The following is a 25624-nucleotide window of genomic DNA, read 5'->3' as shown; positions in this document are numbered from 1 at the left end:
TAAAGATTAACGAGAATAAACTTGTTTTGATTTCAGTCTTCGAAGTTTACTATTAATAATTGCAAATTAAAAAAAATAAAATTTGTTTGATTTCATTATTTCAGTTCTACCATTAATGAATAAAGATTAGGAGGAATACGAGCTCCTTCGTTTCAATTTCTGAATTCCATTTTCAAGAATTAAACTGCGGATATTCGAGTATTTATGAGAAAGTCGCACAAATTTGAAGAATGTACATAACGTATACAATATTCGTAGTATGACATTCATTTCGAAATTTAATGGATGGAACAAGTTCCTGTTAAATCTAGATACGATTATTGTTTTTGGAAAAGAATAATTAAGTTAATAATTTATACATTTTTGAACTACAATATATCCTTTAGAATGGATAGCTATTTTTTTAAACCACCACTAAAAGAATTTCATTCACGCATTCGATTTAGATGTCAAACGAAAAGAACATAATATTATTTTGAAACGCGTCATAAAATTAAATTTTACTTCTTGAGTTACGTTGACGAAAATATAGATTTCCATGAATATCTGCATTGTAATAATGAATAATATATAATAAATAATAAAGGTCACAAGCCATTGCCGAAATCATTGACACTCAGTTCTACTAATAGATTATAATAGGTCAATGGAGGTTATATAATCAAGATCACGAGAGAACCATCGTTAAACCATCGAAATCATGTGATAGATGCAAATCTACTTTCGTGGAATTTTTAATTAACTATCTGCTATTACGATCGTTATCGGAGTTATTAATCACGACGTATCATCGAGCTGAATATTCGAGCAAATATTGATCATTTTCGAAATTTCGGAATGTAGCCGCATTACTAGGACTCTTGCCATTAAATCCGCATTGTTGGGACGGATACTAAACCCTAACTATTGGCCAGTTAGGTTTGGAATATTGCCATTAGATTTCTTGCATCTGCGAGTGTTACGTTATATCTAGCTATATACAGCTTTGATTGATTGGCACAACTCCAAACACCATTTTGTATTTTTATGGTTTTATTTTCCTTTTTCCTTTTTTGAATTTACTTAGCAAAGTTATAGCAAAGACTTCATAGACAGTTTGTGAACCAAATTCATTGTGTAATATTTTGGATAGGATTAGGACATAACAACATTGTCAACTTGATGTACGTACGATTAATTAATACTAGTTTCCAAAGCAACTTTCGAAACACAATCTCTCGAAACGACACATTATCGTTTCAATGCCGCGCAATAATCCCCAAATTACTGTTTCATAAAATTATCCTTCGTATATTTTACAATCATATTTTACTATCATAGTATAGGATTATAGATTATTGCAGGGTAGTATAGGATAGATTATTGCAATTCAAGCAACTCTTACATTAATTTAACAATAGTCATTCCTTTCGCAATTTCATCGTCCATTTCTCGGTTCTCATTTCTCTCATCGCTTGGTTCTCATAGCATAGTCCTCTCAATAACATCAAATAAATTCTACGAACCTGATCAACCTATTTTCTAGGATATGCTTCTACTTAATTCACGGGAATCGTATCTAACAAAGATAGTTTTTTTCCTTCTCGTCGCGACGACCGTCGTCTTGAACACAAATCGTGACTGGAACTTCCAAACACGCATCCTGGCTTAATGCGTTCGTAACTAAATGCCCATTGAAACGATTGGTATTGGAAGGTTTCACCAGTATCTTTATCGACGAAAGGGATTGCACGATTGATAGGATTGAATCCTACGGAATGAAGCTCATTTCGGTTCGCCTTTGGGAATAGGCACGTCGGAAGTCTGTTACTGGATAAATTGATAGAATCAAAAGATTTCGTGAGAATGAAAAAGTATCAGAAGAACCGAATACCTCTCGTTGCTCGGTTATTGGAAGATAAACGTGACGTGATATAATTTACTCCCAAGACCTGATTAACTCGATTCTTTCAAGAAGATACTTTCTACGTTAATTAAAGTTTCTTGTGGTTTGATGTGACTTGGTTGGAAAGTGGTTTAATCCATTAAGCGGTGAATAGTGTTTCTTAAGTCATTATGCATGAATGTGTAAGAGTTGGCTAAACGTTATATTGGTGGAAGATGTTAATTATGTAACTCAGTAATATTATAGTTATAGAATATTATTATATAAGTCAGAAATACCAAAAGAAATTTCTGTAGTTGGAAAAAGATTGTATATTCTTAAGAATTTTATAAACTATTTCAAACTCCATAAAGTTGTAGAATTTGGATGAGAAAAGAAACGGCGGAGGAAGAAATATTAAGCAAATTTTTAAAATTCTTTTATAATCATAATGTTAAAAATACACTATATGTGCAACTTCTACGATTTAGAATAAGATTTATTTTCTTCCAAAGAACTGCATTTTCTTCAAACTCTGTAAAACTCCAGGATCTGAATGAGAAAAGAAATAGAGGAGAAAGGTATTCTTTTTCATAGCCACAATATTAGGAAATATAATTCAATAATATAAATTGAATGAAGGAAAGTTGCATATAAAATGTTACGTTAAGACAACACTGAATCTTAATGAATTAAATTCTTCTTAACAATTTTAACAATAGATTACTATTAATTATAGATTTTTTATACTTCAGACTGGTTCATTGGAAGGAGCAAGAAAGATATAATACAGCTACCGAATATTATCAAAAAAGAAAGATATTGCTTGAAAGCTTGACATACTGAACTAGGTGTCGAAAACAATGCGTTCATCAAGAAACATTAAAAAACCCATTTCTTACATTTTTTGCAAACCTAAACATTGCATTAAAATAATTGAATCTCTCGAATGGGAATATGAAAGAAATTTTCCATCACATATTCAGACAAAAAATAACGTACGCGTCTCTGGGGACAGAAGCAGACAATTCTTATTGTGGACGACAGTGTTACCATAAAAAAATCAATAAATATTTGAAACATAATATTTCTGAGTTCTTTTGTTAATCTACCTTCAACAGTAATCAGATAATGGAGCATGATTATTCTGTGATATTCATATATATTTATCGTCCAAGATTATCAGACATCTGCTTATTTTTCTTAAGATTAAAATTAAAAATGTTAGGTTGAATAATAATTTCGTTCACTTCTCACTAATGTTCATATTTCAAAGGTTACAAAAGATTACAAAAATTATTTAAAAAATGGAAAAATACCATATTCTAATTGTTTCATAAAAGATATAAATTCGCAGAGAAGTGGGATAAGACACTTCTTAATAATAACATTTAATAATTTACTATTAATTTACTATATATAAATGAATTTTATATGAAGATGACGATACTTGATACACTGTTTCAAGAAAACACGAATGAACCTATTACTCAATTTAATAATTAAAATAATTAATTAAAAATAAATCGAATCGCGTTTATTTCTTAAAATCGCATAACTAGGCGTATAATAAAATATTACGACAGGATCAAATTGGTATTTGAAAGTATGCAATAATAGAAGGTGTTGTCTTTAATCGCCAAACCTTGCAGAATTATTTTGATAAATGGCAAGATCCTTATCTGCAGATTCTTTCATTTCTAAATTATAATTTGGATTAAAAAGATTCTTTTAAATTTTTAAATTATAATTGCATGAAGAAGGTTCTTCTTCTTGGTGGAAAAACTTTTAACGTTAATGTGGGCGGTGATATTTAAATAACATATGTATGCACTAATATATACAGTTAATAATAAAATATACCACTGCTGTGTCTTTTAATGATGTCATTTAAATTCACAGTTTGCTCACCCCATAAAAGGTAGTAACTATTGCATATAGTTATTAACTAATCGTTAATTTACTCGGTTTGATCAAATTCAAGGTACTGTCAGCTACTACAAATCAATTTCACAGTATTTCATAGTATCTGTCAGTTCCTCGATAAGGCAGAACAGATTGATAACGGAATGCACGTGTTCCGCTCTCGGTGCTCTCTGTTTGCAAATGACTTTAGACAGTTGGCTAGCTCTATAAATGAAACGATACTTATGAGTATGTTTCTAATTAAAGTACTACAGTAAATGTTGATTAACACTCCGTCGAAGCAATTTGACGCGTTAATCCCGTCGGGAACGCGGATTGGACTGAGCTAAATATCCCGTGCAGACCAGGAGTCGTGTTATCTTGATTAATGAAGATGTCGATGAACAAGTGTCATGAGATTAATGAAAAATTGTATAAATGTAGAATCATAATGGATTTTTAATTCTCAAGTTAATTCTGGTTATCTATCGGAGATGAATGCAACTTCCATTTAATTATGCTTAGAAACAACCTTTTTATCTAAACTAAATTTTTGAAAAAGCTGATAACATTCTAATTCTTGTAAGTTTCTAAGAATGTTTCTATGGAACGTTTGAACTATTGGTATAAAATGCTTGAGTTTATATATTTTTGGCAGTCAACAAATTTGCTACTTTTTAACAAATAGTCTCGATATTTGTTAATATTTTCCTCAGATCTTTCTTCTTCCTCTCTATTTTAATAAAAGATTTTTCTGAAATTTAAAAACATATATATATACATACATATCTCTTATTGAAATATTTTTAATGAACATGATCTATATCTTCATTGATATTACATACTGAAACACGAAGCTTCTAACCCACTACAATTAATTTCTTTCTATAATTCTTCTTTCTACAATTAATAAAATAATTTTTTAGAATAGCGTAAGATTTGCTGTAAGAAAGAAACTCTGTCTCTTTTATCAAAATTAGTTCACAGTCACCATAAAACCAATTCAAGTGAATTATTTGAAAAAAATTGTCTACAATTGTCGTTGCAGCTAAAATGGTTAATCTATTTAGGCAACAAAAACTCCCACGTGATGCTTTGTAGAAGCATACGATCGCTAGGATACATTTAGAACACAAATGGCGTTTTCTTTTGATGAAGCATATTGGTATGGAACGTATAGATACTATGTTTTATTCTCTGCTGATGGCACATTCGATGTTCAATCAGATCCCTATGTTCTTTTCAAAGAATTTCAGTTGTCGAACGCGTTCTGTCGTCGATAATTGGTCATCGATTGAACTCTATGCGAACTTCATCCGAGTTATTTTTAGAGCGCTATTGTCGAAAGTATCGTGAAAAAGAAGGACGTACGATATACAGAATTCCCTGCTATTAGATGCATATATCATTAAATACTGTATTATGTATTTACGGTAGTTCCTCGTCCTAATTGCTTGTAATTCAAATTGCTGACGTCTAGGCCGTCTTCGAGAACACGTGCTGTTCTAACTTGCTCAATCTCAAATCCAGATAATCACGCCCGCCTAATCATACATATGTACGTATGTATATACGTGAAACAGATGGTCTCGACAGTCGCTTCGATTTTCTTGTGTTCCAATTAAGGGATTTTGCACCGTGTCTTTGTAAATTATTGCATTTTACTTTAGCACTAGATTGTTCATTATTTTACCATAATACTCATGAACATTCATTTCATATTAATGATTTAAAAATTTTTATGTTTATTCTTATAATATATAATGTTTTATATCGCCGTATCTTTATTAAGAATTAAATCGACACTTTATTAAGAATTTTTATTCAGCTTTAGTAGCTTCTTGTTTAGTTGAGTACCTATAAAAGAATTGTCTAATGATAATAACCTATTAAAATTCATACAAAGTGTTTTATTTCTTGTATGTTTATATTGAAACATTTTGTAGGGTAATACTTTTCTTTACGATTACCTGAAAGCTTTAGTAGAATTTAAGTGAAGAATTTCTTCCAGACATATTTAATTCGATACATGAAGTGAGATTCATGAAGCGCTTTGTTTTCCCTGTGTTTCTATCAAGAAATTCTATACAGTATTTTTGTCAGAATTAATTAAGTTTAACGCTATTTAAGTGTTTTATTAATTACGTGGAACAACGTTCAGAATTTTACGTTTTACATTTTCATAAATAATTACTTTTCCACTTGAACATCCATAAAATGTTCATTAACAACAGTAATCCACGATTTGATTAATTTTTCTACATTTTCATTAAAACTTCTATTCTATCGTTCTACTAGCAATCAACGTAAGAAGGTTTATCTTGTTTGAACACAGTGATTTTTTCTCTATTCCAGCATCTACAATATTCTACAAAAATTCTTTTCATCAAGACCAGTTATTCGACCATTTATTTTTCACATTGTTTCTAACGAAAATGCGGCAACACTTCCAATTTGTATGGAAATGCGAAAAACGAAAAAAACTATTCTTCAATAACAATTCCATGGCACAATTTCGAATGTGGTTGTGTTTATTCCTCCGATAGGAGAAAAGAAAAACTCGTAGAATAGAGTTCCATAGCGACGCAGCATCCTGTGCGTTTCAGAAGAGAATCAAGTAAGGAACAAAAGAAATCCTTAATGCCATGTGAACGCGGGAATAAATGAAGGGCGAGCAAATGAATCGCTGGAAAATAATTGGAGGCAAAAGCCTCTGTTCCCGTATTGCGAAACGGAGGATTCTTAACAATTTTTTTCAAAAAAGACAATCATCATTTATGCATTATGATGTAGAAAAAATACGATTAATTGCAAGAATTTAATCGTAATTCCTTTATTCGAATCTTTGATCAAATGGGGAGATCGTTCTGTTCCACAAAACCATTTTACTTAATACTTTAATTTTTATTTGACCTATAAATGAATGAAATATCATTTCTCCGTGAAAAAGTTTATTTTTGCTCCAATGTGTTACTATTTTATTACTTCCGACGCAAATTGCTTTTATATTTTTATCTCAAAGCTATTCCGGTGAAAAATTGAAAAACCGTATAAATAAATTCTTTCCACTTAAAAATAATCTCCTAAGAAATTTGGTATTTTTTAAACATTAACTTGATCTATCCCTTTAAAGAACCTAAAGAAACTGATCTATATCGAAAAGTTCGTGTATTTAAATTTAAACGAACTGAATCCAATCCGATATTGCAATTACTTTAATCGAAAGTTACTTGTATAAATAACTAAAAGTATCTCGAGCCATTTAATTTCCTCTTATACGTTTTTCATTTTAGACCACTTTAAAGATCCCCGCTTAATCGTGTACAGTTTGTATTCTCAAGAGAAAAATTTATTGAGTTCCTATTTCGTAATTGCTGCTCAGTTGATGAACATTTGCCAATCGAACGATTTTTCCATTCGATAGATTTATAACAGCTTGACGGGAATCTTTTTGTTTTACGAACGATTTCGCGTACTGAGCTTGAGGCTGACTTAAATCTCCCAGACAGACAGCGAGAATGGGCTTTTAATCTCTTCTCAACGAGCGATCTGTACTTACTCTTACAAAGCAAACGAGGTATCGTTAACGTTCCATCCTTTTCGATCGAATCTCTTAAATCGAGAACTCGTTTCAACTCGAAGAAAGGAGAAAAAGTAAAACGGAGGAAGAAGAACGTGGATCTTGAATCGTGCAGTGGTCGCTTGGAAGTTTTACTACCTCAATTCTCTGATCTGGTACAGGAGAATTCTATCACTGGCAAGGAATACTGACAAGGATATATTACAGCAGTTTTAATTGGAAGTTGACGGGCAAATTCTTCAGACAAAGTTTTTATAAACACAGTGTGGATAATTTACAAGTAATGGTTTGTTAAATAATTTAATGACGAATGGTGGTAAATACAGCAATTATTAGATTATGAGTGTGCATGTAATTTAATGACAAAATACAAACAATATAAAAAATACGTAAAAGAATAGATAAATAATAATAACAAAAAAAAATCTTTGCTCTCGTCGCTTTTCAAGATAGTCAACTTGTAACAACTCACAGATCTCTGTGTAGATCATGGTTCCACGAAGTTTTGTACGCTTCAGTGTTCAACATCTTCATAATTCACGCGACTGCGACTAGAAATGGGTGTCATAAAAAATAGGGCTTAATGACTTTCGCCATTCTCGCAGGTGCACGCACAGGTATGCCACGAGAGTATTATGTAGAAAAGTTGGAACGCGCAAATACTTCTCATGCCTCAGCAAATTTTTTACTTGAAATTTTCTCAGACATTCTAGAGATTTTGCAATCAACTCGAAGCACAAGCAAATAATAAAACCGCTTATATTGCGTTTTCAGGCGATTATTAGAAAAAATTTCCTGTAAACGTATCAACGAACTTATAATTTAAAAACTTTTTGACGATGTGTCACTCATGAGAGAAAATCGTGAAATTACATCTAAAGTTGTTAAGACTTGTCCGAGAAATGCCAAATAAAAATTCCTTAATCCATTTCTACAACCTGCAATTTCCTTCATAAGTTTTTATTAAAAACTTTATCTACAACAAGCATTAAAATCCTATACGTAGAGTTAGCTTAAAAACAAAAAGGACGCCTCTAAAAAGCGTAATCACTAATGCGATTTTATTATACTTTGACTACTTCTAGTTTGAGCCACTGAATCTTTCCTTCATCATTCGTTTTATACGACGATTTACAACTCACGCAACATACATAGCGTCCCGCACTTTAGTGTATAAACTTTGCCAGTATGCTCTGCGAATAAAAATAAAACTAAAATGGCATGTAGCAAAAAGTTAAATGAATGCTTCATTAGAAAGTTATCATAAAAATATGAAAACCAAATCTGTATATGTAAGTTTTATTTTATCTATACTTATGTGTGCATTTCGAAATGTTGACTATCTTTATGAATGTGAAGTTATCGGCGTTATATTGAATTTACTGTAGACCGAATTTCACGATGACTTTGCCTAATTTCTTTGCGAGTAAGTACAGTAGAATCATGCGCAAAAACAACAAATAAATAAGCCGTTTAATGCAAAAGTGGTGTAAGTGAAATTTTTGACTATTTGGCTTAACACCACATCTTGAAAACGCAACCTTTATTCTGTTTACTGCAGAAGTGGTGTAAGTATATCTTCATTAGTTTTCGATGGATAGTAGAATAAGTGAGGATCGCCGACTCAACTCCCTGCAAAATTTTTACTTTATTCCTCATTATCCAGTAATCAATTCCTTTTTACTTGCAGCATTTTTTTATTAAGCGGCTCTTATGTACTTTATACCAACACGTACCATAAACATTATGTATCTTGCCTTATCCTGTATTAAAACTAAGAGGAAGAATTTCAACGTACCTACATATTTGTCGTCTTTCATATTTTCGTTATAATATGAATAATGAAGCACTAATCGACGTTTTGCTACCTGACATTTTAGTCCCATTTTCACTCATAGAATACACGGATAAAGTTTGTACAGCAAAATATAGGACACCCTGTTTATTTCTCACAAGATCGTCACTGTATATTTTATAACCATCCAAACTTTGCATTCCAGTTCCACATTTCTTGATCCTTTTGAGATGTCCCAGTCCCCAAAGAAGGAATTCAAATTATCAGATCGACTGAGGGAAAAAAAATTATTGGTCAGTGCACGTTTCAGTCGTCCATCAAAGTTCAACCCTCGGTGGATGGACCGAGTTTCCTTGTCCTTCTAATAATTTTTTTCTTATACGAAAGATCGTGAAGATCGTTTTCCTTCGGCTGAATCAGTCTGCGGACTTACTTTTTTTTCGCTTAATTCCACGTATTCGTACTTTCCCTAGAGGGAGTAAAGCATAAAAAGGAAAGCAACCGTGATATGTACATATGTGACGTACATACATTAACACAGTCGTTCGTGAAACGAAAACATCATGTCGTCGCGTTAAAGTATTCAGAATGTTTTCATCGCGTCAATTTTACTGAAAAATGGAAGGGGAAAAAGGTTTTATTCCCTTCGTGGAATTATCCAAGAAAAAACTTGATCTTCTCCAGGAGTACAGGCTCATAATGGTGGTTAACATCAAATTTTATTCCGCGAATTTTGGTTTGTAAATAAAAATTCTTTTGAGTTACTTATACATATATTAAGTTACGAGTTATCTTTTTTACGTAGCCATAGGAAATTTTAATTTTTGTAGGTGAGAAGTGGGAATTTCTTGCACCGTTTGTGCGCTATTAGAATCCAGATCCATTTATTTGAATTCAAAATTCAAATAAAGACATTGTCGCGATCTAATCTGTTGTGATTAATTTGTTACGATCCAAGTAGTAATCTAATGCATAAAAGCAATAGAATCGTGATATTATTTGACAATAACGAATCGAAAAATTCGAAAACTTACAATTTTATGCTTTGAACATTTGCCAGTTTAAATATTTGATACAAATACTAATTTTGAGGAGTTGAAGCAGTATAATTATAGTTATACAGATCCTACGTATGTTCCAAATGTAATCATAGTACGTAAAAACGTATGTGATTATTCCAAATTCATTTGGATATTCCTAGGATTAGCTCCTTAATATCTGCATTGATGCAAAGCTTTTGGCATATCTGGTTTTGATTAGTTAGATCGTATATTAATGGAATGATATAATGTAACTGATATATATATATATATATATATATATATATATATATATATATTAACCAAACCGAACCCTAACCGACTTAAACCGAAAGCAGAGAATAGCAGTTTTTGAAACCTTCTATAATTCCGTGATCATATTCAAGGGCTTTTCTTTATTTCATTATTTTCATTTATTTCATTATTTTACATGTTTCATTATTTCTCATTATACCCTGAGCGAAGCACAGAAAATGCTGGTTATAGAAGACTAAATAAAAATTGTCAAATTTAATTTAGCTTAAATAAATTTAGCTTTGGTTTAAAAGCTTTAATGTATATTTTGAATTTATGTGAAAATCAGTTCAAAAAATGAAGTATTAATCATTATAGCGCATTATTCGAAATTACAATGAATCGATCGAAATCACTGTTATAAAATACATTTTAACAAATAAAAATTTCAGAATTTCTCGCAATATTCCGAACGTAACTAAGAAATAAATTATCGAAGATGTTAGTTTTGTTGCTTTTGGTCATCGTTACTCTGGTCGATTCGACACATTTTTGGGCAAATAAATTCATGAGACGTAATTAATTACGGTACATGTATACCATATCTCTGTATCCTGTAAATTAACCGGAAATGTCCATGAATTTAGCAGCCTGATACAATGATACTTATTCAGTACAAACAACGTGGAATTTTTCCAAATCACGAAGTCGTCAATTTAATTATTTAGCGAACAAACAACAGTTTATGTGGACGTTCTATTGTAGCTACGTCACTTATAGCTTCCGTTATGACGATTTGTGATTTCCGTTAAATGAATTAAAAGGATGCTATAATTTACCAAAGCGTGCATTCGCATATATCATTCCGCGCGAAATATTTCCTGGAATTAATTACAAAATTTGGCTCTTTATTCAATTTATTACATTTTCAGATTTCTCTAACTCTAAATTCACGGCAAAATCATTTAGTACAGATTTCTTTGTTTTACTGTATTCGATAAGATTAATAAACATTAAATATTTTTTTATAATATAGTGCTAATTTTATATTTGAATTCTTCTAATTGAAAATCATCAAATGCAATTCTAATGCTATTCTTAATTGAACCTATGTTATATTTATATAAACATTTTAAAGTATTTACGGGAAATTAGAAGATGCAAAAATGTATAGAATGTGCATAGTCTACGGAAATATATAAAATATGCTAAGTACAGTATTTGATGGATCTTATTTCTTTAACTATGTCCACAGATATACAAATTAGCACAAACATATATGTATATTTCTAACTAGTAAATCAATAAACTTACAAAAAGTGTACCTGTTGTCATCTGTCACCTGAATCGTTCAAAATTCCCCCCCCCCCCAAAATGGTACCTCTTAATATGCAAGAACGCTTTCTGGCCGTTTTTTCTTCGTTTATTCATTGAACATTTTTGATCTTTGAATTTAACAGTGATATATTTATTTATATATATTTGTATGTTAATTACAAGAACGTAGGAGTTTTATTTGATGATTCACTGGAGCATGAACTTTATTGAGAGTTCGTGAGCCTTTCATCCATTCGACAGTCGCATACGCTCTGTTTGCGTTTGCTAAAAGATATCTGATCGAGGCGTGGGTAAAATTTGAATCTGAGTGCTCGCTAGGAACCGATATGAAAGGGATTCTGGTTTCGATTAATACTCGTAACGGGATTGCGGCTTTTATCAATGACCAAATGACGATGGTCGATTTACGACTGTGTAGTGTTCTCGGAACACGTGTTTTCAACCGTACTGGTTTTGCTTACCAAGAGGAAATCGATCGAGATTGTGCTCTCGAATTCTAATGAAATTACACGCATCTGTTGGTCAAGCTGATAGTAGAATTTGACAGACGTCGATGAATAGAAATTTATAGACATAGAATCTGATAGCTGTATGCTAGTTGCGAAAACGATTTGATGAATTCTAGTTAAAAACTGTAAATTTTCAAGGAGAAAAGAAATATTATATTTTCATATTCGAGGAAGAAATATAAGAACATGAATACTCGCTTTCTCCATTTCTTTGTAGTACAGTGTTTTTAATAAATTAATTCTAGACTTAATTAGCTACCATATGAAATAAGAAGAATGTAGAGCACTAAAAATATCTTTACTTCTTACATGTGTTTAAAAGAATTAGTGATGTTCGAAATTCATTAGAGATTCGATTGATATGAATTTGGAAAAACGTTTTAACAAATATATGTAGGAAAGTCTTTGCCTTTTAACATTTTGATAGTCGTGTGATTTTTAGAAATTTAGTAGACACAATCTTTCATCACACAGGATTTTTAACTACATTACGGAATAATAAAATTAAGAATTTAGAAACTTGAGGAAATTTATGACATAGTTTAAAAGATTAAAGATACAAAGAGCAGGTTACAGAAAAAACAAAGTACAGTTCGAGAGATTTAGGAGAGGTTTAGGAGATCGATGTAACCAGCGTCACGCAAACATGCAATAAAGAAAGCCGAGAACCGCTGTCTGTTCGAAATCTAGACAAAATAAATTTCTACTGAACGCTTTTTGGTAACTTTCCTTCGCTCCTTTTACAAGAATACGAAGTATCATTTTCCATTAAAAATATCTTTTTACGATCCTCCAACATAGAGATTGCCAATAAAGTTTTCACCATAATTCTCAAACAAAAACTATCACAAGATTTTGTAAGTACGACGACATATTTCCCTTGAAATTTATTCGGCAGAACTTGGTAAAAAGTTATTCCGAGCTTGAAGCTCAGTAAAAGCCACGAATAGAAATTTGCATTGATAGTTTATCGTTTTTTGTGAATCAAATGCTTTGTATGTGAAAAATTGAAATGTTTGTAATCGAGGAATAAAGTTTCACATCCAGTCAGCGAAGAAATCAAGCTTTTCCTTTCAGTGTTTTATAATTAATAATTATAATTAACTTATATATATAATAAATTATATAATTATATTGTTATATCATAAATATATATTGTGATTATTTACAATGAATGGATTGTACAGATGTTGATTAAACAGAAGAACGATGGTTGTTTAACGTGAACTAATCACAATAACGTACTATAATCTAGACAACTCAATAGTTAATTTGCAACTCTCGTCACAACAGATACAACGCTCTCTCTCTCACGCGGACCACATTCACACGACAACGCTAAGCAACACTATCTCAACAACGCAACTCTCACTCTCTGACTTCTCGATTCACACTCTCTGGCTTCTCGACTGACACTGACTGTTCTAGCATCCCTTTGTCTTTTCTTAGACCCACCACGCACGTGTTCCACAACCACTCGTGGCCAGGGTCACGTAGGCCTTTTCTACGAAGCTATTCAATTGAAGGACCGACGACACATTGATGGGCCCGACGATGCCTCGGCTCTTGCCACATTGTTCATGGTTTACCCGATATCTCTTAGGCCTTTTTGTCCATGATACTACATTATTAACATAATATAATTATATGTATAATTCGAAATTTAAATAAATTAACCATTCCTTTTTCTTCCAATATTAATTGAGTCATTAAAATTTTAACGATTGTATCTATGACAAAAAAATTTCATGAAATTTTCAAAGATCTTTATTTCTTGTACTAAAAAATAAATTTCTAGCTTATTAGTTAAAATGGTCCCAAATATTGAAATATGAATATCTAGTATTTTCTAAGTATCTTACATCAATAATTTAGTCAAGAGAACCCGAGCATTTTCGAATATTTTTAATCACAAAATATCTTACGAAACTTTAGTGGAGCTGAAGAATTTCTGAATAGCTTTATTTTGTCAGAGAAGTTCCCAAAGCGTAGTTTTCATCATGAAATATTTGGCAGAACTACCAGGATGATGAAAGAATAATTCACGATTTAATTTTCAGTTTATTCATGAAGATTATTACAATATTTCTTGAGAATGTTGGTTCTTGAGAACTTTGATCAGTCTCTTAAAGAAAACCAATAAAAATAAAAGAATAGCGCGTTGGATTTTAACACCGGTGCGCTTTGTTCCATTTGAGGAAGGAAATTGCTTTAGAAATTTCCTTACTCCATTTCCCAGACGGAATCACGATGTCGTTCGAATCTTATTTCCCCGAACACTCAATCTGTATTCCGAGTATACGCTTCGTCGATGGGAGATCATATTCTTAACTTAAGTTTTCATAAATTCGCACACCAAACGGAATGGCAAAGCCATAGATTTAAATGATGCATGCCATGTGTATCCAATAGTATCATGCGAAAGCATCTAATGCCAGATGCTTCGAATTTATTTTAGAGCTGTTCTTCCAGCTTCGAATTTATCTTCGAGTAGTTCCTTCTGCTTCGAATCACTGCATTTCCTTCTGGTAAATTACACTTTCACTTTTAAAGCTACGCTCCATTTATATTCAGAATTGACTCTCTTACGAACTGTCATTGGAGAATTGCTTTACAAATAACTTTTACGTCGATTATCTTTAACAAGAATTCACTGCTGAAAATTATATTGTATTAGAAATCGCATTTGAATCCAGATGTACACGATTATATGACAAATTACAGTTTTATGAGCATGAGGAAGTGGCTGATTCTAAGAAACAATACATGAAAAATATACAACTCCTCTAAAAGATATTTCTTAATCCTATAATATAATAATAATTAATATATAATAATATAATAATAATAAATATATATAATTCTTAATTCGATTCAATGAATTTCTAATACGTTTAAAACATTAACAAAGAAATAAAAACCCACTAATTCTCTTTGATAATCATCCAGTCATCCAATCGGAAACCAAGTATTATCTTTTTCTACTTTTATTCACCAAACTTGCGTAATCACTATAAATGCATGTTAAGGAAAATGTTATAGGATCGTTTGCGAGAATACAGCTGCAATACAAAGCCGTAGATGCCTTTTCTACCTCGTTGATTACTCCACACTAAGGTTTATTACGAAAAAAGAACGTTTTTGCATCTGGGTTCTCTTGCAAAATTTTACCTAATAATTAGTCATTAATTTCATTATCCCAAATTTATAAGGATTATTTCTACGATTAAAAAATGTTTAGAATCGGATTATTGTAGTTCCTTCTAAAATAATTTAAAAAAATTCTCTAGTTAGAATAAAAGATGTCTTTAACGTTTCCTAAATGCTGTTATGTTCCTAACAACTTTCATGGTACATTTTTATAGTGAAATATTTTCATTATTATATAATAGATATTTATATTACTATATAAATCTGAATATCGAATGTGTGTAATCTATAAGGTGTTCTTTAATGTAATTGATAATTGACAAGGTAGGTAATAGTGCCTGATCGAATTCCAATTTTAAAGGAACAACGTTTCATACGAGTCAATCTACAGTTAATTAGTAAAATTACCTAATAGTTGATAAATTGTTGTGCAAGGATGATCTAACTTTGCTGTCACGTCAAAAAGAAAATAATTTCTAACTTGACGTTAAAAAGGACGCGTGATAAACGCGAACCATACTCTTGGAGACCAGTGGTGCATACGTAATCCCGGAGTTTAACGCGATAAATCGTAATCGTTGGAAACGGCGTTCTTCGAGGCAATGTTTACTACGTGAGCCTTGCATTAAGCCGCGACGGTGCCAGAACGTGTTCGAAATCTTCAGAGGATTTTTTTTAATTCCACTCGCAAGGGGAATGTTCTTCCGGCCAGAGGTTCGCAATTAATGGAATTGAATGCAAATGGATGCAAGGGGGTGCACAGCGGAAGTCGTAGGGAAGCGAAACGATTCAAGTTCCCGAGAAATCTTGAGCTTTAATGGGGAATCGTTCGCACTACCGGTTCAACGACAAATACTTTTCTCCCTGCCATTTATCGGATATTGCTCGGATTCTAATAATGTTCATGGAGTTTTAAGGGATTTTTAGATTTATTTCATTGGTACACCTCTCTCTCTCTCTTTTTCTGCGAAAAGTTTTAGGGCAGTTATTAAATGTTGACCACAATTAGACGAAATATCTTATAATAATTCATTTAACTTGATAAATTGTCTTAGAAAAGTGATAAGGTAACTAAAATAAAATTTATTTAATTTACTTAGACGAAAGTTTGCTGCCAATGTATTAAGTGTATTAAAAATCTAAGAAAATTAAAAATTAAAAATTAAAAATTATCCATAATCCACACCACGTATCAAAATCTTATCAAAAATAGGAGATGTATGATTTTTGAGCGGGAGTGTATATCCGCTGATGGAAACATAAAACAAACTTTAAATTTTTTATCATACTTCGATATATCTTTTTTCACGGGGAACAAACATAATCTGAATAATACTTTCATACATAGATGACGAAGAACTTTTTAACAGAAAATTATTTGAATACTACTAAAATAATGCTACTAAATGATATGAATAATAGCATTTATGAGATTTTTAACAAACCATTATTCTTAACAAAAAAAGTGAAATTTCATTCAAAAAGTAGCGTAGTTAGTTACATATTCTGTATACATATTACACGAATGTACAAAGACGAATACAAGAAAAGATTGTACATGAGCTGCAACGTTAATTGGATTTCCGAGCAAATCCTGCTTTTGATCTCTTGGATATTTTTTGTAATAAATTGTATTTTGCTTCCGTTAACCTATACGTTGACACGGTCACATGGTTTTAATTTCGTCACATCACTTCTCGTTTGGCGAAATAATATCCTCTTTTCCTCATACTATTCACATTTTTATTCAACGAAACTATTTAAGAAATTGAGATCTGCTTATGAAGTGAAGGAGAAGATTCTACTCTGACTAATTAATTTAATGTTATATAAATTGATAAAAATCATATATTATATTTTAAAAATCGTATATGATATCTTAAATAATTCTCTTTTCTTGTATAAAATAATCCTTTCTCATTGCAATTCTATAAAATTCAAAGTATAAATAAATGGATAGAAATCATACGCATAAAGGAAATATTAATGACAATTTTTTAAATATCAGTATCAATTTCTATCTTCCTATTATATTTCTTTTTCGGAATGAAATTTACAATATGAAGTAACGGTAAATATATACTTGTAGATAACACACAGGGAGTTACGAAAACAGCATTGACTTTCAAGGCTGCTACTGTAGGACATGTTTTTCAAACATACGAAACAAGAATCGCTCAGTTACCAACCTTTTACAGTACAGGCAACAACAAAGCCTTGTCGCAGTTTCGGTGAGTTTCATTCTAAAATATTTCTTGTAATACAGCTTCTAATATTAAAACTTGTATCTTTTGATTCGAGAAAGTTACACCTTCTATAATTATACGATATAGAATGCCTTGATGATGTTAGAATGTGTTTAGTAATAACCAGAAATGAATAACTATACATTAAAATATTTTATTATGGTCTCTGATAAAGGAATTACATGTCTTTCAACAGTTACGAGTTACTATTATCTTATTGCATTGTAAGACTAAAATTTGTATAACCTTTGGAAAGATGGAGGGTTGTTCTTGCATTTAAAGATCTAACAAGTTTATGATTCGTTGTTTCTTATACACTCATGCGGAAATTAGTCTCTTTAGAGTTTGAGTATACTGTATCTGTTAGATTATTTGATAAAATGTAGTGGTACAAGGTTCTGAACAATAATTAAAGTGAAGATCGTAAACATAGTAATAAAATGACTGAGAGAAAATAATTTACATAACAGAAATTAGGGAATCTTTAAAATTTATTTAACTAAATTTTCTTTAAATTTAAATTTAACTTTAAATTTAAAAAGTGTGAAGAGGAACGAAACTGAAACATGTCATGAAAGCAACAAGTGCAAACATGTGTTTCATTTTTAGGAACCGTGTATGAAATTTTAATAGTTTCTTCTTCATTTGCTATACATCATCCCTTCCAATTAGAAAGTAACACTAATTAATATAGCAGGAAAAGAGTTTCAAGCTTTTCCACTCCCCCTCTTCAGCAATTTGAAAGAAGTAATTAAGACAGTTTTTCAAGTTTATTAACTATGAATAGGAAGTTTGTCAGAAATTTATAGTTTCTCATTCAGTTCTAGATTTGAATTAATAACATAATATCTCGACTTTCAATGTGTAATACATTTTTATCAATTTTTTTATATTTTATATCGCAGATAGTGTCATAATTACTAAATAAACGGAAGCTTTTCCGTGAATCGTTTCCTCCCATGCTGTATAATTAGATTCGTGTAAAAAAACTCAGTTAAAAAGCACACGAATGAAATTTTTTTGCGTGGATTTATATTTTATTGCAACTGGCACGTGTCTTGTAAATATTAATTAAAGATAGCGGCGCGTGAAGCTTGTTCATCGAATATCGATTTCTAATGGGACATATTGAGAGTACAATAAAATTTTATATCTTCGAGTATCGTAAATTATACTTCGTCATATTGTATCATTGATCGTAAGGAAGCTTCACGTTATAAGAAACGTAATGCACTCTAAGAATACGTGTTAATAGAAATGTTTATGAAATATTTAGTTTAACTTGATCTGTTCGAAACTTCATTACACAGAATAACATTGATAAAAATTTAATTGGTATTTTCTAGATTAATTATTTCATGTATACTCGATACTCGTGTGTATGCCTTTCTTTTCATCTTTTACTTTTTTATTTATATATTTCCATTTTTTCACATCATTATTTTTTAAATTAGTTCTGTTTAATAATCATACATAGTTCACAAACGAGTTTGATTAAAAATCGAAAACCTCATTGATCAATTGATCACGTCACATTTCCTTTAAATGCAATCATAACTTTTCAAACGGTATTTAAGCTTTTATCAAAGCATAAAATTTTCAGGGTCAGATTTAACATCGGTAGGTTCTTTCTTGACGTAGTTGACCGAGAAATTCATAAAACGTTAATAAATCCGCGAATCATCGAGTAGGACTAAAACCACATAACCTCGTAACCTCCTTTCATATCGAATTAAAAGCGACCCAGTTTTCTGAAGTGATGAATGTCAATGTTTAAAATTAGTCTCCATGTTAGTGCGTAATCTCGGATCGTTAATATCAGTTATATCTAATTGGTCTTGCATCTAAACATTATCAACTTAAAAAAAAGAATGTGTTTTTTTGAAAATTTGTGCCTACCGGCACCATCAAATCAATATTTTCTCGTTAAAAAATTTCTGCCTCGTTAAGCTTTTATCTGGTGGCGTGCTTTCTTTCGTAATATTCATTTCCATATATACGATTTAATTTTTGAGAGGAATTTTTCACTAGAAGAAAGACGCCATATGCATATAATTGCTGATGTTTGAGAAGCTATGTTTTCATTGTGGAAGAAATTTTTAGTAAACTTTTCCAGCGCGATTTAATTGCATATTTTCCTCGAATCTTCGGTTTACTTTCCAACTTCTGAAAGTTTTAGCTGTTAATCGTTTAAAAGATAAAAATGAAAATTTTATTCCTCTTCCCCTTTTTCTTTTAATATTTGATATACTGTTATCAAGTTTTTAAAGGAAAGAGAATATCTCGATTATGTCCGGAAAAAATTAATTTTAACCGTGTACTCGTTAGAGAAATTGTGTACTCAACGAAGAAAAACTGACTGTTGTCGCCGGATGAAACGCTTCGCCAGGATCGCTACAAGAAGTTTAGCGGGAAAGTTTAAGATTTTGTTATGAGTTGAACTTTTTACGAGACGAGTGCCACTCGTAGATCTTTGCAATTAACTTTAATGAGATAACTTTTTGAATCATCCTTCCTCCCCCTGTTTTGTTTGAACGTCGGGAGGAAGTGAATCGTATTCTATCTACCATCACATATATCGTATATTACATTTGTCATCAATATCAAAGGTATATTCCGAAACTCCAAATAAAATATACATTCGTTATTTTTTCTTTAAATCTGGAATGAAACAATCAAATTAAAGAATACTTCAATTCGCATACTAGCTTTTCACACGAAGTAGAAGTTACAAAATTACTTTTAGAATCTATATCTCATAATGAGAGCGTAATCAAAGATATACATTGATTATTGAGCATAAATAGATGACCATCAATATTAAAACATTTATTGATATTTCGTATAAATTGAATGTTCTTTTATTTTCTGATTATTTCCCACTCGCATTCTACGTGTCAATTAATGTATAAGAAAGTGAAATTTGTTAAACTCTTTTTGATGAATAATTATCCTAATACTTATAGTATTACTAGTATGCACTATATTGGGGAGCACGAGGTGGCTACGGGTTTTCAGGGCGTAGGACCACGTCCTGGGAAACCCCGATGAATCTGATATTCTCCTATAGCCGGACGGTGACTGGTCGGCGCCTTTGGCCCCCGCCAGTTTGCCGATCCAGTGCGGAGAACCTCGGAGAAGTTGGTGGGCCCGTATCCGCCAAGACCACTCACCTCACCTTCTTATGGGGCACCCCGTCACCCTGCACCGGCCTTGACCGGGGCAGGGTGCGAAAGAGTGAGTGGCACCAGGATGGAAACCCTTGTTGACGACCTCGGCAATTTTGTACAATTTTAACAATGGATAAGAAAACGAACCTAAGAATTGTTTACGGTGCAGGGGAGGGATACCCCAGTACCGGCGCAGCCGCGGGTTGTAAAGCGGGCCCCGCTGCGTCGTCATCGAGCAACCGTGGCCGTCCGGGGGTCAGCCGCCAGGCCCGTGGATAAGCTCATGCGTCTGGCGAAGGGGACTCGCGAACTGGGGAGTCTCGGAGAGAGTTGGAGGAACCCGACGTTTTGACTATCGGCCCGGGACCTTCGCGGGCTGGGATGCGGCGGCGCCGCGAGGGCGGCGGGGGGTTGAGATCCGACGACGAAATGTCGTCATGCTCTTCCTATTCAACCGTCGCGGGCACACTCGGCAAGCGGTCCTACCGCAGGATTGCCGAGTCTACAGAAACCACCGCCTCCGCCGCCAACGGCCGCGGCGGAGGCGCGGGACGTCGCACACGGCGGGGGGACGCGCCCGCGGGGGATCCCGACTCCGCGCTACTTCCGGCTCCCGGTAAAAGGAAGAAGAGGGGCGTGAGGCGCGGGACGGATACCGACACCGATACCGACGCCGAGGCTGTCACCGTGGCCGCCGCCGCCGCCGCCGCCGCCGCCGCCGCCGCCGCCTCTACCATCCGCGGCGGTGCCGACGGCGACGACGACATGCGGAGGGACGAAGTGAGGACCGGACCGGTCGGCAAACAAGCGACCGTGAAAGAAGCGGAACCGACCCACGATCGGGAAGAGGAGGACGTCGCATACCTGCGAAGGAGGGTGCGTTTTCTGGAGGAAGAGATCAGTCGTCTCCAAGAAACGGTGGAACGGCTGACCAGGAATCGCGCGGAGAGGACAGCCAAAGTTGGTAACAACGACGGCAAAGGACAAGAGGTGGGGATCACCTCTACGAGGAGGACAAAAGAAAATGCTCCTCGGGCCCCAGCGGGAATGGCCATGGGTCCGCCTCCCCCACCTCCCCCACACCCCTGGTCTGCGTCGCGCCGTCTCCGCTGTCCCGACGGGTCGGGGAGTAATACACGTGATGCACGTAAAACGCTTACCGAGGGAACGGATAGATTCGGTGGTTCAGGACCTCGAGACCCACTAAAAGATTTCAAGATCCTGTTCCTCCGCAAGTTGGAGGAATGTCGGCAAAAAATAATGCCAGGGGTGGCAATTCCCCCGGCTACGGATGCTGGAGTCGCCACAGGAATCGTACAAGCACGATTGCGGTCGGCGAGAGACACCTCGCGGTCGACCATGGAGTCGTCGGCCGACGAGGCAGGATTCACCACTGTGGTAGGAGGAAGAAGAGGAAGAGCGAGGCGGAAGAACAGGAAGCCCACGGTGCAACCTCTTCCAACGGTCCATGCGCCGACCGAGGACGCAAGAACCAAGAGAAGGGTATCGTCGTCTCTTCCGTCGTCGACATTGCGAATAGGGGCCTTGGCGCCCTGGACGGCGACCAGAAGCAGCGAAATGAGGGCAAGGACATTCGCGGAGGCGGCCGCTCGGCCACCGGTGCGCCCCCGCACGGGAAGGGAATCCATGCGAGCAGCAGGCAGCGGCAATGGACTCGGAGCTATCGGGGCAGGAAAGAAACGCAACGCTAGCGGGCGGGACGCGCACAGCGAGAAAGTGCCGGGCCTTCCCCGACCCCCACGGTGTGCCGCGGTATCGCTCACCGTGAGGGACGGCTCAGGCTTCACGTACAGGGATGCGATGTCAGTGGTGAAGAGAGAAGTCAAGCTCTCCGAACTCGACATCACGGAGTTAAGACCGAGGAGGGCGATCACGGGGGCGCTGCTGTTCGAAATCCCAGACCAGGACGCTGGAAGTAAAGCATCACGACTGGCCGAGCGGATGGCGGCCACGCTGAAGGATTTGCCCGCCAAGGTAACCGTCCCGCGAAGGACGGCCGAACTAAGAGTGACCGGACTGGAGGACTCGGTCACCGCAGAGGAGGTGGCAGCCGCCGTTGTTGAGGCCGGGGGCTGCCACGCCGACGAGGTCAACGTGGGTGTTATACGTTCCGCCCCTCGGGGCCTCGGGTATGGCTACGCTGCCCGCTGACAGCGGCCAGGAGAATCAGCAGAGGAAGAGATGCCGGACCAGGAGGTAGGATCAACATAGGTTGGTCAGCGGCGAGGGTTTCCCCTCTCCCTGCGCGCCGACTCCAATGCTTCAGGTGCATGGAGTCGGGTCACATGCGCCGGGACTGCACATCGACGGCCGACCGGTCGGAGCGCTGCTACCGGTGCGGGGCGGAAGGACATCGCGCCAGGGACTGCTCGGCGCGAGTACCCACGTGTCCGGTGTGCGCGGACCTGGGACTGCCCGCGTCGCACCGTATGGGATCACCGGCATGCAAACCGCCTGCCCGTAAGAGGAGGGCCGCACAGGAAGCAAGGACCGTTCCAGGCGACGGTGGGGATGCGGTGACGAGGAAAGAAACAATACCGCCGTCAACTGACCCCACGAAGGACGGAAGAGAGGATGGCGAAGTCAGACACAACGACTGCGAGGGGAACGGCCCGGAGGAGGCTATGGAGACGGAGCCTTCCCCGACGTGAGCGGAAGAAGAGGAGGAGGACAACTGCTCCTGCAGTGCAATCTTAACCGCTCCCGCCGTGCTCAGGACTTAATGTTTCAGAGCTTGACGGAGCGGCGGAATGCTCTGGCGGCAGTGGCCGAGCCGTACTGCATTCCCGACGCGTCGCGAGGCGCTGGAAATCTGACCGGCTCGGTCGCCATATTCTGGACTGGGATTGCGGGAAGCCCTTCCTGCTCGGTAATTGAGCGAGGACGGGGCTTCTTGGCCGTGAAATGGGGCGACCTGGCCGTGGTAGCCATCTACGTGTCGCCCAACATCAGCCGGGCAGAATACGCCTCCTTTCTGGACGGACTCGCGGCTTGCACGAGACGTTTGGGCGCCTGCCCGTCACTGGTCCTCGGGGACTTCAACGCCCACTCAACGGCGTGGGGCTCCTACCGGACCAACAGAAGGGGGCGCGATGTACATGATTGGGCGGCCGCACTCGACCTCCGGCTTATGAACCGGGGGTCGTCCGGCACGTGCGTGGTCCATAGTGGACCTCACATGGGCAAACCCCGCCGCATCCCGCCGTGTTTCCGGTTGGGAGGTCTCCCCGGAGGAGACCCTCTCGGACCATCTCTACATCTTGATGGAGGTGGCGGTTGGCGGCGCGATGGGCTACCGTTCGTCGAGTGCGCGCGGGCCTACCGGCCCACCGGGAAGGAGAAGAAAATTCCCGCGGTGGGCGGTGACGCGGCGCGACGAGGACTTCATGGCGGCGGCCGCTATAGCCGTGGCTTGGTTAGAAGAATCCCCGACCGACGAGGACGCGGAAGCGGGAGCGACCCGGCTGGGACGCGACATGCACGCGATCTGTGATTCATGTATGCCGCGGTCTGGAACGCCGCGCCGCGCCGGCGCTGTGTACTGGTGGTCCGAGGAGATCGCTCGTCTCCGCGAGGCGTGTATCCACGCTCGGCGCCAATACACCAGATCCCGCCGTAGACGGCGGGAGGACGAAGGCACAGTGGCTCGCCTGTACGAGGCCTACCGCGAAGCGCGGAGGCCCCTCCAACGAGCCATCAAGGAGGCGAAGAGGCGGGCCTGGGACGAGCTTTTGGCTAGCCTCGACTCTGATCCCGGGGGCGTCCTTACAAGATGGTATTGAACAAACTCCGTCCATGGGCGCCTCCCTTAACGGAGAGCATGGACCCTCGGTTCCTGAAGGAGGTCGTCGGCACCCTGTTTCCGGGAGCAGCGATCGAGTTGGCACCTTTACCGAAGAGGAAGAGCAGGAGTCCCAACCGCTGGAAGAGGAACCACGGGTCACTGCGGGGAGTAGGAGCCCGGAATCGAGGGTCACCGAGGAAGAACTGGCCGGGGCCGTCGAGAGGATCGGAGCGCGGAAAGCTCCGGGTCCCGATGGAGTCCCAGCCAGCCTGTGGAATGACGTCACCGGGGTCTAGGCCCCGAGACTAATGCGTCTGTTCGACGGATGCCTGTCTCGAGGTGAATTCCCTACTTCGTGGAAGGAGGGGCGGGTGGTCCTGCTGCCGAAGTCGGGGCGCTCTCCGGACTCGCCTTCCGCCTTCTGGCCGGTGTGCCTTTTGGACGAGGCGGGCAAGCTGCTGGAGAGAGTGGTGGCTGCCCGCCTGGAGTCGCATTTGTCCCGGAGTGTGCCCGGACTGCACGATGGCCAGTTTGGTTTCCGGAGAGGGCGGTCTACGACCGACGCTGTCGCCCGTGTCCGCTCCCTTGTCGAGGGGGCCGAACGGCGTGGTTACGTGGCGTTGGCCGCATCGCTGGACGTGGACAACGCCTTCAACAGCATCCCGTGGGAGAGAATATGCCGGGCCCCCGAATTTCATCGGGTACCCGCGTATCTGCGGGATGTGGTCCGGGCTTTCCTCCGGGACCGGAGTATCGTCTACACCGTCCGGGGCGGGGGAGGGGTGACCGGGAGGGCTGTACACCGCGGGGTCCCGCAAGGTTCGGTGTTGGGCCCGTTGCTGTGGAACATCGCGTACGACGCGGTGCTTCGGACGCCGATGCCTCCGAACTCGGCACTGGCGTGCTACGCCGACGACACGTTGGTGCTGGTCTGGGGCACGGCATGGGGTAGAACCGTCCGCCTGGCGGAGCTGGCGGTGGCCTGTGT

General features: G+C 37.5%; 1 protein-coding gene and 1 long non-coding RNA gene across 3 annotated transcripts in view; one reads left to right on the top strand and one right to left on the bottom strand.

The window, feature by feature from the left end:
• The window catches only part of Glurb (metabotropic glutamate receptor B), a 323110-nt gene that overhangs the window by 175422 nt on the left and 122064 nt on the right, over nucleotides 1-25624 (bottom strand). The window lies entirely within an intron of this gene.
• The window catches only part of LOC138185788 (uncharacterized), a 273806-nt gene that overhangs the window by 139889 nt on the left and 108293 nt on the right, over nucleotides 1-25624 (top strand). The window contains exon 1 of one of the 2 annotated variants that reach the window (XR_011174709.1): nucleotides 17546-17646. The exons of the other annotated variant lie outside the window; for it this stretch is intronic. This is a non-coding gene — a long non-coding RNA (uncharacterized LOC138185788). Of the gene's footprint in view, nucleotides 1-17545; nucleotides 17647-25624 lie in introns of those variants that run through there. 2 annotated transcript variants of the gene reach the window in all.

This window comes from Bombus flavifrons, chromosome 12 (genome assembly GCF_040668555.2).
Source record: "Bombus flavifrons isolate JBK064 chromosome 12, iyBomFlav1_principal, whole genome shotgun sequence".
In the NCBI taxonomy this organism is placed as follows: Eukaryota; Metazoa; Arthropoda; class Insecta; order Hymenoptera; family Apidae; genus Bombus; species Bombus flavifrons.
The sequence above is the reverse complement of the archived record's forward strand: the minus strand, read 5'-3'. Positions and strand labels throughout refer to the sequence as shown.